The sequence below is a fragment of the Rhinatrema bivittatum genome, chromosome 2, assembly GCF_901001135.1.
Source record: "Rhinatrema bivittatum chromosome 2, aRhiBiv1.1, whole genome shotgun sequence".
Lineage (NCBI taxonomy): Eukaryota > Metazoa > Chordata > Amphibia > Gymnophiona > Rhinatrematidae > Rhinatrema > Rhinatrema bivittatum.
Genome location: NC_042616.1, coordinates 600430607 through 600450042, shown reverse-complemented (window position 1 = coordinate 600450042; position 19436 = coordinate 600430607). Strand labels below are relative to the sequence as shown.

At 46.0% G+C, this 19436-nt stretch overlaps 1 protein-coding gene across 1 annotated transcript in view; it reads right to left on the bottom strand.

Moving 5' to 3' along the window:
- Window positions 1–19436, bottom strand: part of CABYR (calcium binding tyrosine phosphorylation regulated) — a 223807-nt gene that overhangs the window by 160090 nt on the left and 44281 nt on the right. The window lies entirely within an intron of this gene.

Sequence of the window (19436 nt, the reverse complement as noted above, 5' to 3'; positions counted from 1 at the left end):
TGCAAAAATTCACCTGACGCACATGCTTTTCCCCACAAAAATTAACACCAGTCCCGGAGCTGGCGTTAATTGTTGATGCACCCCAAGCCATCAACAAAAAAGCAGAAAATAGTCCTTTTCTGTGGTTCCTCCAACTTAATATCATCACGATACTATTTATTTTTATTTATTTATTTTAAATATTTACATCCCGCACCCTCCCAGGTTTGGCACGGGTCACAACGAAACATTCATAATATTCGAATAAACAAAGTTAAAATAACTTAAAACAACATATAAGGTTAAAACTTAAAATAAAAGGTAAAAGAAGATAACCATAAAACAACATTATAAAATTTTTTTTAAAATATCATGGTTGTGAAATGACAAATTGATATTAACAAAATGATGTGAGAATGTGAAGAAGAATAATAGAGTAGGAGAGAAGTTGGTAGTTGGAAACTGGGCGATCACAAAAATCTTCCAAGGTTCGGGGCGGGTCACAATGAAACATTCATAATATTTGGATAAACAAAGTTAAAATAACTTAAAACAACATATAAGGTGAAAAACTTAAAATAAAAGGTAAAAGAAGATAACCATAAAATAGCATTATAAAAAATTGCTTAAATATCATGGTGGCGAAATGACAAATTGATATTATCAAAATGATGTGAGAATGTGAAGAAGGATAACAGAGTAGGAGAGAAGCTGTTAGTTGGAAATTGAGTGATCACAAAAATATGGAAAGGCTAAAGTAAAGAGGTAATGTTTTAGTGCCTTTTTAAATTCTTTAGAGTTGGAGATTAGTCTCAGAAATGGTGGTAAAGTGTTCCATAGGATAGGACCCACGATGGAGTAAGCACGTTCTCAAATTATGTTTAGTCTCGTAGTTTTTGGAGATGGAATTTGTATCAGTAATTGATTTTTTTATCTTAAATTTCTGCAAGGGGTGTATACATGTAATGTTGCTGAAAACCATGGATTGTGATTATTACGGATGTGTTATTGTTAAACCTTTGTATTGAATTCTCCATTTAATGGGAAGCCAGTGAAGGTGGAAAAGAGTTGGTGTAATATGTTCATGTACTTTGTGATTAAAGAGAAGTCTTGCTGCGGCATTCTGGTTGAGGACGTAGAGCAGTTTGAGGGAATCCTAGATAAAGAGAATTACAGTAATCTAAGCCAGTTAAAATCAAGAATTATAGTACTGTATGGAATAGGGATGGATCAATTAGTGGTTTAATGTATTTGAGCAATTGGAGTTTTTAGAATAAGGATTAATGATATATTTAATGTGATTGGAAAAGTTTAATTTTGGGTCCAGAATAACGCCAAGATTGTGAACTTGATCAGTAATGTTGATCTGTGTATTGTTAGGCAGGGAGAGTGTGGAAGGGAGGATCGGGGTGTGGACGGCAACCAACGGGGTCTGGATCGTATAGTCTGGGTGGACAGGGGCAGGGGTGTGGCCTGCTTGTTGCAGAGGTTGCTACCCCTAATTGAGCTGGATGTTCACATGGATGCAGATCCGGCGATGCTCTCTACATTGGTGGTTGGGTGGAGGGGAAATAGGGCTGGAGGGTACTGGAAGCCAAGAGTAACAGGTGTGTGAGAGAAAAAGGAAGAAAATAAATAAATTAATAAATAAAGTGTGTAGCTTGCTGGGCAGACCGGATGGGCCGTTTGGTCTTCTTCTGCCGTCATTTCTATGTTTCTATATATGTTTCTATGTTAATAGAGGCAGATTTAGGCTTATTGTCAAAGTGCAGATGTCCAAGAATCATTATTTATTTATTTATTTAGTTTCTTTTTTTATACCGAAGTATAGCAGAATGCCTTTACTCCGGTTTACAGAGAAAAACAACAATATACATAAAACGTGTTCATAACGTATATAAATGTGGATAACAATTAACAATTTCATCAGAAGCAGAAAAGAAAACAGATTTAAAAAAACAGATTTAAAAAGAACGACATATGAATCGGACTTGCAGAGATTTAACAAGTGATGTTAGTTAATTATGGGAATAATTTAGGAGTAGCATTGCAGGGTGTGATAGAGCAATTTATTCAAAGGTGAGCAGGTTAGGAATAAAAGGAAAAGGAAAGGTTCAAGGGAAATAGAGGAGTAAAAATAAATATTAATATAAGACTGGATGAGAATAGATATGGTATAATAGGTAAGAAGGGGTGAGGAGGATGAAAAGCATGGTTGTTACTGGGAGTGAGTCTTAAGATAATATATTGGGTTATCCAACTCCGTTTGAGAAAGATTGTTTAAATAACCATGTTTTAAGTTCTTTTTTGAAAAATTTGGAGTCCCTGATTGAACTTAGGTAGATTGGTAGAGAGTTCCATTCATTAGGTCCGGCAATAGAGAAGGCTCTATTCCTGGTGATGGATAGTTTAGCAGAGGTAAGGGGGGTTATGATTAGTTGCACTTTGCCAGTGATTCTTGTAGTGCGTGGAGTTTTGTGCAGTTGAATCATGTGATCAAGGGAGAAGTTGTCAACTTTGTAGATTTCATTATGTAGAGTAGTTAATGTTTTGTACTTGATCCTTTGTATGATCGGTAGCCAATGGAGGTTCATCAAAATTGGGGAGATGTGTTCATATTTCTTCTTGCCGGTAAGAACTCGTGCTGCAGCATTTTGCAGTAATTGTAAAGGTTTTAGTGTAGATTTGGGGAGGCCAATGAAAATCGCATTGCAATAATCCAGACTTGAGAATATGAGTGATTGCAGAACTGTTCTGAAATCATACGGGTGTAATAAAGGTTTAAGATGTTTGAGTACTTGAAGTTTGTGAAAGCCCTCTCTTGTTTTTGTTGCGATGCATTTTTTGAGGTTTAGTTCATTGTCTAACCAGATACCGAGGTCTTTTACTGGGTTCTTTAGTTGGATATTGATGTTGTCGATTTAAATGGAAGGCATTTGGGATGTTTGCTCTGGGTTGTTTCTTTTTATGAGGATGCATTCAGTTTTGTTCATATTGAGGCATAACTTTAGTTGGTTTAGGAATTTTCTGATTGAGTTGAGGTGGTTTACTGAGAGGTGTATAGCATCTTGGATGGTAGATGTAATTGGGATGAGTAATTGAATGTCATCGGCATACAGAAAGAATGTGATGCCTAGATTGGAAATGAAATGATGGAGTGGGAGTAGGTAGACATTGAAGAGGGTGGCCGAGAGAGCAGACCCTTGAGGTACCCCGGTTTCGAGGGGGCAGGGATCAGATGATATGTTATTAAAGGTGACTTTGAAGAATCTGTCTTTTAAGAATGAAGTGAACCAGTCAAGTGTTTTTCCAGAAAGACCTGTTGGCAAGTCTTGAAATTAGTTTTTTGTGGTCTACAGTGTCAAAGGCTGCAGATAGATCAAGTAGTATTAATAAGTGACTTAGGGCCTCATTTTCCAATATCGCACAGTATCGCAAGCGATACAAAAAAGGGGTGTTACCTTATGCTAATAAGCATGTGTATTGCAAATTGCAATAACAGCTATGCAACATGCTCTTAACCCAATTTGGGCTACATTGCCAGTATATATTGTGGTTCATGATGTTTCCAGACAGCCTGCTGAGAGAGAGAGAGAGAGAGAACACCTTGCTATAGTGTCTCCTCCCTAGACAGGTATTTGTATCCCTATGGGAGGCCCACCTAGTAACTCGAGGTGGGGATTAGGTATGAGTGTAGGGGGTTGGGGGCCGCTTTCACATTCAACATGAGATGTACGAACAGAACAGTGGTCTCTTGTGAAGATTTGATGGCCTTCGGAGTGAGGAAACTCACTCCAAGATGAGATTTGGACAATGTTCTCTCCACCTAGCTTGTTGTTGCCCAGGTAGAGTGTCCATCCATCAAGCTAGGTGGAGAGAACATTGCCCAAATCTCATCTTGGAATGAGTTTCCTCACTCCGAAGGCCATCAAATCTTAACAAGAGACCACTGTTCTGTTCGTACGTCTCATGTTGAATGTGAAAGCGGCCCCCAACCCCCTACACTCATACCTAATCCCCACCTCGAGTTACTAGGTGGGCCTCCCATAGGGCTACAAATACCTGTCTAGGGAGGAGACACTATAGCAAGGTGTTCTCTCTCTCTCTCTCTCTCTCTCTCTCTCTCTCTCTCTCTCTCTCTCTCTCTCTCTCTCTCTCAAACAGGCTGTCCAGAAACATTGTGCACCGTGAAAAACCTTTACTGGCCTCTAGCACACAACATACCGCAAATGAAAGAGGTGTAGCTATTGGCCACATTAGGAGCCGCACTAACACTGCGGCTGTTTCGTGGCACACGATAACTCTTTCCTACTTTACATATACTCCGCCCCCTGAATACAAGATTAAAAAATCACGTTAACGGCTGTTACCGTGATTTGCGGAATTATCTCCAGCGGTAACTCCTTGGAAAATGACCCCCTTAGTCTGTTGTCAAAGCCTCTTATTATTTTGTTAGATAAATTGATCTTTTCTTTTTTTTTTTTCTTTTCTGTTTTTGTTAGGTTTAAACAGAGTTTGTTATGGAATAGCCAGTTTTGATTGTGGATAAACAGAGTTTGAGATATTTTAGGGTAGAATTCCAGCTGCTTTTGGTAAGAAAGTAGAATTGTATGTCATCAGCATATAAACGATATGATATACCTAAGGTAGACAGCAATTGACAAATTGGCACTAAATAGATATTAAATAAAATGGCCGAGAGTGCTGATCTTTGTGGAACTCCTGTTTTTAAATCAAAAGATTGTGAGCTTTGTTGTATAAAGACACATTGTGATCTGTTTGAAAGGTAGGATTGAAACTAAGATAATACTGTTGTAGTTATGCCAATAGTAATGAGTCGAGATATTAAGATGTCATGGTTTATAGTGTCGAATGCTGCAGAAAAGTCAAGGAAAACAGAGATGTATAATGTTCCTGTGTCGAAGCCTCACTGAATGATATTTGTACTTGATATTAAAAGCATTTCAGTGCTATGGTTGGATCTGAAGCCAAATTGATATTGGTCTAAAACTGAGTGATCATCTAAATATGTAGTGAGTTGTTTTAGGATAGCAGATTCGATTATCTTGGCAAGGAAAGATAAAGATGAAATTGGGCGGAAATCGCAGAAGTCAGGTTCAATTGTTTTTTTTAGAATTGAAATAATGCAGCAAACAAGTGAATTAGATAATATGCCTTTGGAAAGGGAAGAATTGACTATGTTAGCAATAGGTAGGGCTATGACTTCTTTAAATGTTTTTAAGAGGGGGGTAGAACAGGGAGAAAATGGATGAGAGAAAGATTTCATTTTAGAGATGATTTGTATAATTTCGGTGCCAGCAACTAGTTCAAAATTTTCCCAGCAATAGACTGGCTGAATAACTGGAATTGATGGTATTGTGAGGGGAAGTCAATGATGATTTTTTTCAATTTTTGATTTGAAAAATGTTCCAAATGAGTTACAGAGATCGGTTGTAAATTCTGCTTTGGGATATTTTGGTCTATTATGGTTATGATTTGTGCTGGATTTTACAATGTTAAACAGCTAAGTGTTTTATTTAATAAATAACTGAGTGCATTGTATTGAAAAACAAAAAAAAACACACAAAAAAAAAAAACCCCACAAAAAAGTAGCCAGAAGCTAGAAATAAGCTAGGAGCAGTATATACCAAAGTAAAAAAGTTGAATAGTTCAGCTCAGTTACTCACCTTGGAAAGGTGTTGAGGTAGTGTGATTAGGTTTGAATAGGGAACAACATTTGTTAATCAAGGGAGCTGTGAGTCACTCAGGCTGACTAACTAAAGTTAGACTGTTTGTAATTCCCAACCCTCCCACCCCTTGCCCACCCACCCCAAGCTCATCCCTTAATTTATAGGCAGCTGCCACTTGCACAAAAAAAAAAACCAAAAAAAAAAAACCCCATCAACAAAAACTTTATTGAGAATTCGATCAGACCCCAGTAGGCCACTACCAGACATATAGTGAATTCACTAATACATTTAAAGGAACTTAGACACATTCCTACTCCCATAGCAACCTAAAACTTAACTAGGAACTGATAAAAATTGAGATGAAGGCAGCAGTCCAGCAGCAAGAGGGGGGCTTCCCAGTCTTTTGCATCGAGTGTCACATGTATGATTTTTTACCCACCGGTGAGAAGTTGTACATGTGCATGCGATGCAAAGAGCTCCTGGCTCTCAGAGAACGAGTCCGATCTCTGGAGGCTAGTGGCAGACCTGGAGGAGCTGAGGGAGACAGAGAGGTATATAGATGAGACCTTCAGGGACATAGTAGTCCAGTCCCAACTTCAGACTGGCAGCCCTGGTGCTGCCTTGGAGGAAGAAGGTCTCATAATGGGAGAGCACCAACCAGATGTAGCAGGAAAGGATCCTGTAGCAAGGACCTGCTCTCTAGGTGATGCATTGTCCTTTCGCACTGAGGATATCTCCCCAAGGCCTACTGCCCAGGAGGGAAGGGTTAGGTCGGCCGTCATAGTTGGTGATTCGATTATTAGGAATGTAGATAGCTGGGTGGCGGGTGGGCGTGAGGATCGCCTGGTAACATGCCTACCTGGTGCGAAGGTGGCGGACCTCACGCGTCACCTAGATAGGATTTTAGACAGTGCTGGGGAGGAGCCGGCTGTCGTGGTACACGTGGGCACCAACGACATAGGAAAATGTGGGAGGGAGGTTCTGGAAGCCAAATTTAGGCTCTTAGGTAGAAAGATTAAATCCAGAACCTCCAGGGTAGCATTCTCTGAAATGCTCCCTGTTCCACGCGCAGGTCACCAGAGGCAGGCAGAGCTCCGGAGTCTCAATGCGTGGATGAGACGATGGTGCAAGGAAGAGGGATTCAGTTTTGTTAGGAACTGGGGAACCTTTTGGGGAAGGGGGAGTCTCTTCCGAAGGGATGGGCTCCACCTTAACCAGGGTGGAACCAGACTGCTGGCGCTAACCTTTAAAAAGGAGATAGAGCAGCTTTTAAACTAGAACAAAGGGGAAAGCCGACAGTCGCTCAGCAGCGCATGGTTCGGAGAGATGTATCTTTAAAGGATACTAATGATGCATTAGAATTAGGGCATCCCGACAGTGAGGTTCCAATAATTAGAAAAGTAGTCCAAGTGCCTGTAACTAAAAACTCACCTGAGCTAAAAAATTCTAACTTATCCCTATCAATTAAAAAGCAGAATAAAAATACAATCAAAAAACAAACTTTGAAATGTTTGTATGCTAATGCCAGAAGTCTAAGAAGTAAGATGGGAGAATTAGAATGTATAGCAGTAAATGATGACATAGACTTAATTGGCATCTCAGAGACATGGTGGAAAGAGGATAACCAATGGGACAGTGCTATACCGGGGTACAAATTATATCGCAATGACAGAGAGGAGCAGTCGGGAGGAGGTGTGGCGCTTTATGTCCGGGATGGCATAGAGTCCAACAGGATAAACATCCTGCATGAGACTAAATACAAAATTGAATCTTTATGGGTAGAAATCCCTTGTGTATCAGGGAAGACTACAGTGATAGGGGTATACTACCGTCCACCTGGTCAAGATGGTGAGATGGACAGTTAAATGCTAAGAGAAATTAGGGAAGCTAACCAAATTGGTAGTGCAGTAATAATGGGAGACTTCAATTACCCCAATATAGACTGGGTAAATGTATCATCGGGTCACGCTAGAGAGATAACGTTCCTGGATGGAATAAATGATAGCTTTATGGAGCAATTGGTTCAGGAACCGATGAGAGAGGGAGCAATTTTAGATCTAATTCTCAGTGGAGCACAGGACTTGGTGAGAGAGGTAACGGTGGTGGGGCCGCTTGGCAATAGTGATCATAATATGATCAAATTTGATTTAATGACTGGAAAAGGAACAGTGTGCAAATCCAAGGCTCTCGTGCTAAACTTTCAAAAGGGAAACTTTGATAAAATGAGAAAAATTGTTAGAAAAAAACTGAAAGGAGCAGCTACAAAAGTAAAAAATGTCCAAGAGGCGTGGTCATTGTTAAAAAATACCATTCTAGAAGCACAGTCCAGATGTATTCCACACATTAAGAAAGGTGGAAAGAAGGCAAAACGATTACCGGCATGGTTAAAAGGGGAGGTGAAAGAAGCTATTTTAGCCAAAAGATCTTCATTCAAAAATTGGAAGAAGGATCCAACAGAAGAAAATAGGATAAAGCATAAACATTGGCAAGTTAAATGTAAGACATTGATAAGACAGGCTAAGAGAGAATTTGAAAAGAAGTTGGCTGTAGAGGCAAAAACTCACAGTAAAAACTTTTTTAAATATATCCGAAGCAGAAAGCCTGTGAGGGAGTCAGTTGGACCGTTAGATGATCGAGGGGTTAAAGGGGCACTTAGAGAAGATAAGGCCATCGCGGAAAGATTAAATGATTTCTTTGCTTCGGTGTTTACTGAAGAGGATGTTGGGGAGGTACCCGTAATGGAGAAGGTTTTCATGGGTAATGATTCAGATGGACTGAATCAAATCACGGTGAACCTAGAAGATGTGGTAGGCCTGATTGACAAACTGAAGAGTAGTAAATCACCTGGACCGGATGGTATACACCCCAGAGTTCTGAAGGAACTAAAAAATGAAATTTCAGACCTATTAGTAAAAATTTGTAACTTATCATTAAAATCATCCATTGTACCTGAAGACTGGAGGATAGCAAATGTAACCCCAATATTTAAAAAGGGCTCCAGGGGCGATCCGGGAAACTACAGACCGGTTAGCCTGACTTCAGTGCCAGGAAAAATAGTGGAAAGTGTTCTAAACATCAAAATCACAGAACATATAGAAAGACATGGTTTAATGGAACAAAGTCAGCATGGCTTTACCCAGGGCAAGTCTTGCCTCACAAATCTGCTTCACTTTTTTGAAGGAGTTAATAAACATGTGGATAAAGGTGAACCGGTAGATATAGTATACTTGGATTTTCAGAAGGCGTTTGACAAAGTTCCTCATGAGAGGCTTCTAGGAAAAGTAAAAAGTCATGGGATAGGTGGCGATGTCCTTTCGTGGATTGCAAACTGGCTAAAAGACAGGAAACAGAGAGTAGGATTAAATGGGCAATTTTCTCAGTGGAAGGGAGTGGACAGTGGAGTGCCTCAGGGATCTGTATTGGGACCCTTACTGTTCAATATATTTATAAATGATCTGGAAAGAAATACGACGAGTGAGATAATCAAATTTGCAGATGACACAAAATTGTGCAGAGTAGTTAAATCACAAGCAGATTGTGATAAATTGCAGGAAGACCTTGTGAGACTGGAAAATTGGGCATCCAAATGGCAGATGAAATTTAATGTGGATAAGTGCAAGGTGATGCATATAGGGAAAAATAACCCATGCTATAATTACACGATGTTGGGTTCCATATTAGGTGCTACAACCCAAGAAAGAGATCTAGGTGTCATAGTGGATAACACATTGAAATCGTCGGTTCAGTTTGCTGCGGCAGTCAAAAAAGCAAACAGAATGTTGGGAATTATTAGAAAAGGAATGATGAATAAAACGGAAAATGTCATAATGCCTCTGTATCGCTCCATGGTGAGACCGCACCTTGAATACTGTGTACAATTCTGGTCGCCGCATCTCAAAAAAGATATAATTGCGATGGAGAAGGTACAGAGAAGGGCTACCAAAATGATAAGGGGAATGGAACAACTCCCCTATGAGGAAAGACTAAAGAGGTTAGGACTTTTCAGCTTGGAGAAGAGACGACTGAGGGGGGATATGATAGAGGTGTTTAAAATCATGAGAGGTCTAGAACGGGTAGATGTGAATCGGTTATTTACTCTTTCGGATAGTAGAAGGACTAGGGGACACTCCATGAAGTTAGCATGGGGCACATTTAAAACTAATCGGAGAAAGTTCTTTTTTACTCAACGCACAATTAAACTCTGGAATTTGTTGCCAGAGAATGTGGTTCGTGCAGTTAGTATAGCTGTGTTTAAAAAAGGATTGGATAAGTTCTTGGAGGAGAAGTCCATTACCTGCTATTAAGTTCACTTAGAGAATAGCCACTGCCATTAGCAATGGTTACATGGAATAGACTTAGTTTTTGGGTACTTGCCAGGTTCTCATGGCCTGGATTGGCCACTGTTGGAAACAGGATGCTGGGCTTGATGGACCCTTGGTCTGACCCAGTATGGCATTTTCTTATGTTCTTATGTTCTTATGTTCTTACCTTTGGATTATTATTGGATTGCAATATAGGCCTACTATAATAATTTTTTTTTTTTGCAGTGTTAACTGCAGCATGGTACTAAGTAGAAGGAACCACAGAAAGCAACAACATGAGGAAAAAAAGTCTTGCCAGCGGTCAGGTTAGGAAAACGGCTGCTCAATTTACGAACGTCCGTTTTCCTAACCCGTGGCTATGTGCACAGCCATATTTCCTGGGCGCCCAATGCCGCGGCACCTCATTACCATACTGCATTGCGCACCCACGAGAGGTGGGTGGGTGTGCATTAGGAAAACAGGCGCTCAATGTTTTCTACGCTTTTTTATTGCATTGGCCCCTTAGTGTGTGGTATTCTTAGTCTTACACACTTAACCTACATACTCAGAAAAGGACCCATTTGATTGGCTGCCTCTGTTTTGATTCACAAAATTTATTCTAACCACTAACCAGAACATAACAGTGCTGTAAAGATACGGCTCTGGATTTCATTTCTGTTGGCTATGCTAATGTGCAGCTTTAAAAGAAAATTGGTTCTTACCTGCTAATTTTCGTTCCAGTAGTACTAAGGATCAGTCCAGAAAAGTGGGTTGTGTATCCCTACCAGATGGAGTCAGAGAACCAAAACTTTGGGCACTTCCATATATACTAGAGTGCCACCTGCAGTCCCTCAGTATTGTCCTGTACCCAAGCCCAAGATAACAGAACTAAGGAGCGAGAGGTAGCGAACATAAAACCCTGACTACCCTTTCGTTCAAGGCAAAAACCAAACGAAACCAACTGCGAATAACTACTCCCTCAAACCTTTCTGCCAAAAAGGAGCTTCGTGAAAACTACATAGGCAAACGCTAGCTAACACAGTCTTTCGGAATCTGAAGAAAGGGGTGGGCCTCTGGACTGATCCTTAGTACTACTGGAACGAAACTTAGCAGGTAAAAACCAATTTTCTTTTCCCAGTACACACAGGATCAGTCCAGAAAAGTGGGATGTACCCAAGCCACCCTACACTGAGCGGGAACCCAAAAGACCCGCACGCAGAACCCTCTCACCGAAGGACGATTCATCAGTCGCCTTAACGTCCAATCGATAGTGCTTAGTGAAAGTGTGAATAGAAGACCACACTGCCACTCTACAGATCTCCTGAGGCGACAGGAGTTGACACTCTGCCCAGGAAGTAGCCTGGGCCCTAGTGGAATGTACTCGAAAACCCGCCGGAATCTGTCGACCACAGGCAATGTATGCCGAGCAAACTGCTTCCTTGAGCCAACGAGATGTGGTCACCTTAGAAGCTTTATCTCCTTTCTTTGGGACCCCAAAGAGAATGAACAAGTGATCAGAATGTTGGAAGTCATTAGTAATCTCCAGATAACGCAATAGGGCGCACCGGACATCCAAAAGATGAAGGTCCCTGTCCCGGGCAGAGTCCCCGGACCAATGTGGAAAACCCGGAAGTTCCACCGACTGGTTTACATGAAAGGCCGAAACCACCTTAGGAACAAATGATGGAACCGTGCGCAAAGTCACGCGATTGTCATGGATCCGCAGAAAAAGGTCCAGACACGACAACACCTGCAATTCGGAAATCTGATGAGCCGAGCAAATGGCCACCAGAAACACCATTTTCAAAGTTAGATCCTTCAGAGAAGACCTGTGGAGAGGCTCGAACAGTGCATCACAGAGCACCCGTAGAACCAAATTCAAGCTCCACTCCAGGCACACCAAACGGACAGGTGGACGTAAATGCTTGACTCCCTTAAGAAAACGCGCAATATCTGGGTGCGTGGCCAGCGAATAACCGAACTGGTCCCGCAATGCGCCCAGCGCCGCAACCTGTACCCGAAGGGAATTGAACACTAACCCCTTAGCAAGACCCTGCTGCAGGAAGTCTAGGACCCGAGGAATATCGGTCGTCTAGGGATCGTGTTCACACTGACCACACCATGACTCAAAAAGCTTCCAGACCCTCACATAGGCCATGGAAGTGGCGGGATGTCGCGCCTGAAGGAGAGTGGAAATGACCTGCTCGGAATAGCCCCTCAAGCGTAAACGTCACCTCTCAAAAGCCAAGCCGCGAGAGAGAAGTGATCCTCCCGATCCGAAAATATGGGCCCCTGCCGGAGAAGACGCAGCAGATGAGCTAGCCGCAATGGGCCTTCGAGAGCCAGCTGCATGAGATCCACGGACGACGTGGCCACTCCAGCGCCACAAGAACCACCTGCTCTAGGTGCAGTTCTATTCGGCGAAGGAGCCAACCTATGAGGGGCCAAGGCGGAAAGGCATACAGAAGGATTCCCATGGGCCAGTGACACACGAAAGCGTCGATGCCCATGGAGCCCTGCTCTTGGTTATGGCTGAAGAAGCGGGCCGTCTTTGCATTCGCCCGCGTTGCCATCAGATCCAATTGAGAAACTCCCCACCTGACACAAATGTGGTTCCACACCTCTGCAGAGAGCTCCCACTCTCCTGGGTCGAGTTGTTGTCTGCTGAGAAAATCCGCCTGCATGTTCTCCACCCCTGCGACATGAGAGGTGGCAATGCCCCTGAGATGGCGCTCCGCCCAGGCGAACAGAAGGCATGCTTCCAGCGCTACTGTGGGTCTTCGCATCCCGCCTTGCCAATTGATGTATGCCACTGTCGTCGCAGTGTCCGAGAATACTCGAACCATTCTGCCCCGAATCCAGGGTAAGAAGACTTAAAGGGCCAGGTGCACTACCCTGGTCTCGAGACGATTGATGGACCACGAACCTTCCGTCGCCGACCAGAGCCCTTGAGCGGACCTTTCCACACACAACGCTCCCCAACCCGAGAGGCTGGCATCAGTGGAAATTATCAGCCAATCCAGCATGTCCAAAGCCACCCCAAGTTCCAGGTTGGAGCGCGAAAGCCACCACGTCAGACTGGCCCTGGACTCCGGAAGCAATGGCATTGGCAGGTGTAATTGTTCCAATACCAGGCTCCGAGACAAAAGCGCATGTTGTAATGGCCGCAGATGAGCGAATGCCCAAGGTATCCAGTCCAAGGTGGAGGCCATGGATCCCAGGACCTGTAGATGATGCCACACCGTGGGACTGCATCTCTGGAGCAAGGACTGGACCTGGATCTGTAACTTCGTCACCCAGTCCGATGCTAGGAACACTTTCCCCGTCAAGGTGTCGAACCGTGCTCCCAGATAAACCAGATCTTGGGTGGGCTCCAAGTGACTCTTCTGGACATTGATCACCCACCCCAGCACACGTAGCGTGAACATCACCAAGCGAACCGACCGCTCGCAGTCTTCCCGAGACTTTGCGCAAATCAACCAGTCATCCAAGTATGGGTGAACCAAGATCCCCTCCTTCCGGAGGAAGGCCGCTACTGTAACCGCCACCAAGACCTTGGTGAATGTTCGAGGAGCTGTCGCCAGACCAAATGGGAGAGCTCGAAATTGAAAGTGTTGTCCCAGGATTTTGAAACGCAGAAACCTCTGGTGGCTCAGCCGGATAGGAATATGAAGATACGCTTCCGTGAGATCTAGAGACACGAGGAATTCCCCTGTTCGAACCGCCGCCATCACCATCCTCAGTGTTTCCATCCAAAAACGAGTAACTCTCAGGCACCGGTTGACCTTCTGCAGATCAAGGATGGGACGAAACGTGCCCTCCTTTTTCGGGACCACAAAGGAAATAGAGTATCTTCCCCAACCCTGCTGCCTTTCCGGGACCGGGACAATCACTCTGAGGTCTAGCAGGCGTTGCAGAGTTACCCGGATTGCGTCACACTTGCTGTGTGAGGCTAATTGGTACTCCACAAATACCTCTTGGACCGGACACGAGAACTCCAGAGCATAACCGTCTCTGATGACCTCTAAGACCCACCGGTCTGAGGTAATTCTTGCCCATTCCGGCTTCTATGCCGGAATGGAGGCTCGTGGCTTCATTGGTAGGCTATGCCGCTGCCCGCAGCAAGATGTCCCGAATCTCTACCTGGACAGCGGCCCCCACGAAAGGACTGCTGCCGCCCTGCCAAGGGCTTGGAAGCAGGGGGAGCGGTATACCTGTTAGTTCTGAAGCACCGGGTGTCCCGAAAACGGCTCGGAGGAGAGAACGTCTTCTTAGAGGATCGCCTATCCTCAGGCAACCTATTGCCCTTGGACTTTGCAAGCAGTTTTACCAGCCGGTCCAAGTCCTCCCCAAAAAGGAGCTTGCCCTGGAAAGGCAGATTGCACAGCTGAGACTTAGAAGACAAATCCGCCGCCCAATTCCTCAGCCAGAGGAGTCGTCGCGCTGACACCAGGGACACCATACTTCTCGCCGAAGTCTGCACCAAATCATACAGTGCATCCGCCACATAGGCTATCCCAGCCTCCAAACGGGCAGAAAGCAATGCTCCGCTGGAAACCGTTCCGGAGCTAGCAGTTGACTCCTGGACCCAACACAGACATGCTCTCTGCATGAGACTGGCACAGATTGCTGCCCGCAGGCTCAGCACGGAGACTTCAAAGGCCCACTTTAACTGGATCTCCAGCTTCTGGTCCTACATATCCTTGAGGGCGGCCGCCCCCGTGATAGGGATAGTGGTCTTCTTAGTGACTGCCGTTCCCACAGTGTCCACCTTAGGAATTTTTAGTAGGTCCAAAACCTCCGTGGATAGGGGATAGAGCTTCGCCATCGCTCTGCCCACCTTTAGCCCTGCATCAGGAGCTTCCCACTCCCATGTCACCAGTTTTCGGACTTTCTTTGGCAGAGGGAGGGAAGTAGAAGGACTCCTAATGCCATCAAGGACGGGATTCATGCCCTCATTGTCCGATTCCTCCTGTGAAACTTTGAGGCCCAGAACTTCAAGCACCTGAGGAATAAGAGGTCTTAACTTGTCCCTTTTAAAAAGCTGCACCACACTGGGGTCGTCACCCTCAGCAGGTGAGACGTTGGGATCATCCGTATCATCGGTATCCGTATCCGCCTGCCCCTGGGTCGCCCCTGCATCCGCCCCCAAGGGTGGAGCAGGTCCAGACCCTGGCACCAGGGTCCGCAAACCCCGCGACCCCTCAGCACTTGGAGGGGGCTGATCCCTAGGAGGCTGATTAGTGTCCAGACTCCGAGCCCGCTTCTAGGAGGCTCCGCCTCATCTTCCACGGTCCTGAACGTTTTGCACCCTGAGCACTTCCGCTGCAGGAAGGCCTCATGCATTAAAAGAACAAATTCCGGGGAAAATCCCTCCGGGTCCCCCTCTCCCCGGGAAGACTGAGTGGGTGCCCCCTCTCTATCTCCCTGTCGGGGATTCTCACCCACTGGAGCCAATATAGGAGGGAATTCCTCCTCACACGAGTCCAGGCCCGATGTGCCCAACTCCACCCCGAGGGAGGATTCCTCTAGGCCCGAGCCACCCTCCATGCCTGGTGCACACTCCATGCACAAAAATTCGGAATCCAGCACGTGGCCACGCACGCCACACGTGCGGCAAGAGGGCGACTTGGGTCGGGGCCCCATGTGGAAAAAACGCGCCGCCACGCGGGAAGATGGGGGAGGGGTCGGCCCAACACTGGGTATGCGCGCAACCGTGACGCGGGAAAACCTCCGGCCGGCCTAACAGAAAAAAATTATGCCCCGACAAAAATGGCGCGCTGCTGCTGACAGGAACCCCGAAAGCCACGCAATCTTGGCTCCAACTCTGGTGTGCCGTCGAGCAACAAGGAAAAAAATCATAAAGGCACTACTCACCCCTGCCCTCCGAAGGCAGCCCGGAGCCCCAGAAGCCGAAGGACAGAAACCCTGACAGCCTCCCTGCACGGCTGCAAAGGACCCAATCCCCCTGTACCGACTCCTTACCTCAAAGCGAAAGCAGTCAGCAGCTCAACAAAAAAGTCTTTTTTTTTTTTAAATAAAACTTTACTGACTCAAAAGCTCTTCAGGGGATTGAAGGAGCAGCTGCAGCAGTCTGGGTGAAGAACAGCCAGGAGCCCCTGGTTACCACCCCACCGAATCTGGATGGACGAGACCCAGCCAGGGATATCTAATCCCCCGAATGCCCGGCTTCCACTGAGGGATGGCCCATGAAGGTGCCTAACACCTCAGGAAGCTACCACAACAAAAAGAAAAAATTTCCAACAATCTAACTGAAAAAATTTAACTAAAGACTGCAGGTGTGTATCTCTGCTATCTGCTGGAGTCAGAGAAATACTGAGGGACTGCAGGTGGCACTCTAGTATATATGGCAGTGCCCAAAGTTTTGGTTCTCTGACTCCATCTGCTGGTAGAGATACACAACCCACTTTTCTGGACTGATCTTGTACGTACTGGGAACAGCCAATATCACAGTTGTGTGTTCAATCTACAGCATCTAATCAGAAAAATGAATCACTCTGTAGAAACCAGACTGTCGGAAAACGTTCTCTGCTCCAATCAGTGATGGATTTAAATTTTGCTGCCTCTAGACACTGTTGGCGCTGTTGACTCCCCTTTTCTCTCACTCTCCCCATTCCCTCTTTAGAAAAAGGACAATAGAACAAACCCATCCAAGGTTCAGCCTTCTCTGTTTTGCTCTTTCCTTTCCAGACTCACCTCCTCCTGTTGAGCGCATGAATGACAGGAGGAGAGGGAGCAGAAATAGGGAGCAGAGTGACTTTTCTTGGCTTCCTGTTGTGTGCTGTGGTCTCATTTCCCTCTTCCTCTTTCCTGCAGAGGACATGAGAGGAAGGGCTGGAATAGGGAGACTTCACCCCTTCCTTCCTGTTCTCTGCATTGGTTTGACGCAGGAAGCAGACCATTCTCTGCTGAGTGAGAATTAGCACAACTGAGAGGCAACAATTTTTAGTTGGCCTGCTTTCCCATCCCCAGAATATTGCCACCCTAGGCACAGGCCTAGTGTGTGACTATTGGCAAAATCCAGGCCTGGCTCCAGTGCTTTCATTAGTTCCCAATTTTCTTTCACATCTTAAAAATCTTCCTTCCATGCTTTTCCTCTTCCTCCTTCCTTATTCTGTTGTAATCTCTACCATATCATTAATCATACTTTTCCTCCTCACTGCCTGCTTCATCTACACTTCTGTCTTGTTCTCATTCTCAGCCTTCTAATTCTACAATGCTCTTCCTGTTATGCAAACTCTTCACTTCCCTCCTATATGACTTTCCTAAGAATGGGCCTGATTTACTAAGCTTTCTTCCCCATAGACAAAGACAGAGCAATTTTCAAAACCACATTTCTGTGGAGAAAATAGCTATTCACCCATGGAAATGGAGTTTTTGAAAATTGTCTATCCTCTATGGGGTAGATTTTCAGACGAGCGCGAACAGCCTACTTTTGTTTGCGCTCCAGGCGCAAACAAAAGTACGCTGGATTTTAGTAGATACGCGCGAAGTCGCGCGTATCGGCTAAAATCCTGGATCGGCGCGCGCAAGGCTATCGATTTCGTATAGCCTGCGCGCGCCGAGCCGCGCAGCCTACCCCCGTTCCCTCCTAGGCCGCTCCGAAATCGGAGCGGCCTAGAAGGGAACTTTCCTTTGCCCTCCCCTCACCTTCCCCTCCCTTCCCCTACCTAACCCACCCGCCCGGCCCTGTCTAAACCCCCATCCTACCTTTGTCGGGGGATTTACGCCTCCCAGAGGGAGGCGTAAATCCCCGCGCGCCAGCGGGCCTCCTGCGCGCCGGGCCGCGACCTGGGGGCGGGTACGGAGGGCGAGGCCACGCCCCCGGGCCGTAGCCACGCCCCCGTACCCGCCCCCAAAACGCTGCCGACACGCCCCTGCAACGCCGCGCGCTCCGGCCCCGCCCCCCGACACACCTCCCGACACGCCCACTCCGAAAACCCCGGGACTTACGCGAGTCCCGGGGCTCTGCGCGCGCCGGGAGGCCTATGTAAAATAGGCTTCCCGGCGCGCAGGGCCCTGCTCGCGTAAATCCGCCCGGTTTTGGGCGGATTTACGCGAGCAGGGCTCTGAAAATCCGCCCCTATGTGGATAAAGTTATGTGCACAGTGCTACCATGCGTGCAACTTTACCTAGATTGAGAGGGGTGTTCCAGGGGCAGGGTTGGGGAGAGGTTTGCACTTACAGGCTTATGTTAAGATTTTCAAACCTTTGCACATAAATTTACCTGGAAAAAGTACACACACAAAAAGCAGGTGCAAACTTACTTTTCCTTAGGCAATCTTAAAAGGGAAATTGTTCACTTTGAAAATTGGTGCAAAGTTAGCGGGTAAAAAGTTCCCTGCACATTTTGCACTTAAGAACACATTGGGGTAGATTTTAAAAGAAGCGCGATCAGCCTACTTTTGCTTGCGCATCAGACTCAAGCAAAAGTACGCTGGATTTTAGTAGATACGCGCGGAGCCGCGCGTATCCACTAAAATCCTGGATCGGCGCGCGCAAGGCTATCGATTTTGTATAGCCTGCGCGCGCCGAGCCGCGCTGCCTCCCCCCGTTCCCTCCAAGGCCGCTCCGAAATCGGAGCGGCCTCGGAGGGAACTTTCCTTTGCCCTCCCCTCACCTTACCCTCCCTTCCCCTACCTAACCCCCCCACCCGGCCCTGTCTACACCCCCCCCTTACCTTTGTCGGGGGATTTACGCCTCCCGGAGGGAGACGTAAATCCCCGCGCGCCAGCGGGCCTGCTGCGCGCCGGGCCGCGACCTGGGGGCGGGTACGGAGGGCGCGGCCACGCCCCCCGGGCCGTAGCCACGCCCCCCGTACCCGCCCCCAAAACGCTGCCGACACGCCCCCGGAACGCCGCGACGGCCGGGCCCGCCCCCGACACGCCCCCCTCCGAGAACCCCGGGACTTACGCGAGTCCCGGGGCTCTGCACGCGCCGGGAGGCCTATGTAAAATAGGCTTCCCGGCGCGCAGGGCCCTGCTCGCGTAAATCCGCCCGGTTTTGGGCGGATTTACGCGAGCAGGGCTCTGAAAATCCGCCCCTTTGGGCGGATTTACGCGAGCAGGGCTCTGAAAATCCGCCCCAATCTGAAAGCTGCCCATAGAATGGGGAAAAAAGTACATCAGACCTAATATGTACTGTTTTCCATGTGCTTCTTTACTGTGTATGCCCTAAGAAAATATACCAAGCAAAATGTTGGCTTTGCAAATAATTCCTCACAATTCTCATGTCCATTAAACTATTCAGCATAGACTTTGATGGTATATTCCTATGTGAAAGATAGAAAACAGAGACATTCATAAGTTCTACAGTTTTTGCTGACTTAAAATATTTAAACAAAGACAGAGGAATTTCCAGTGCTGTGAAATGGATATATAGTTTACTCTTTCATCAAAATAATTTCCTGTTAAATTCTATGGTAAAATAATTTGCAATAGACATT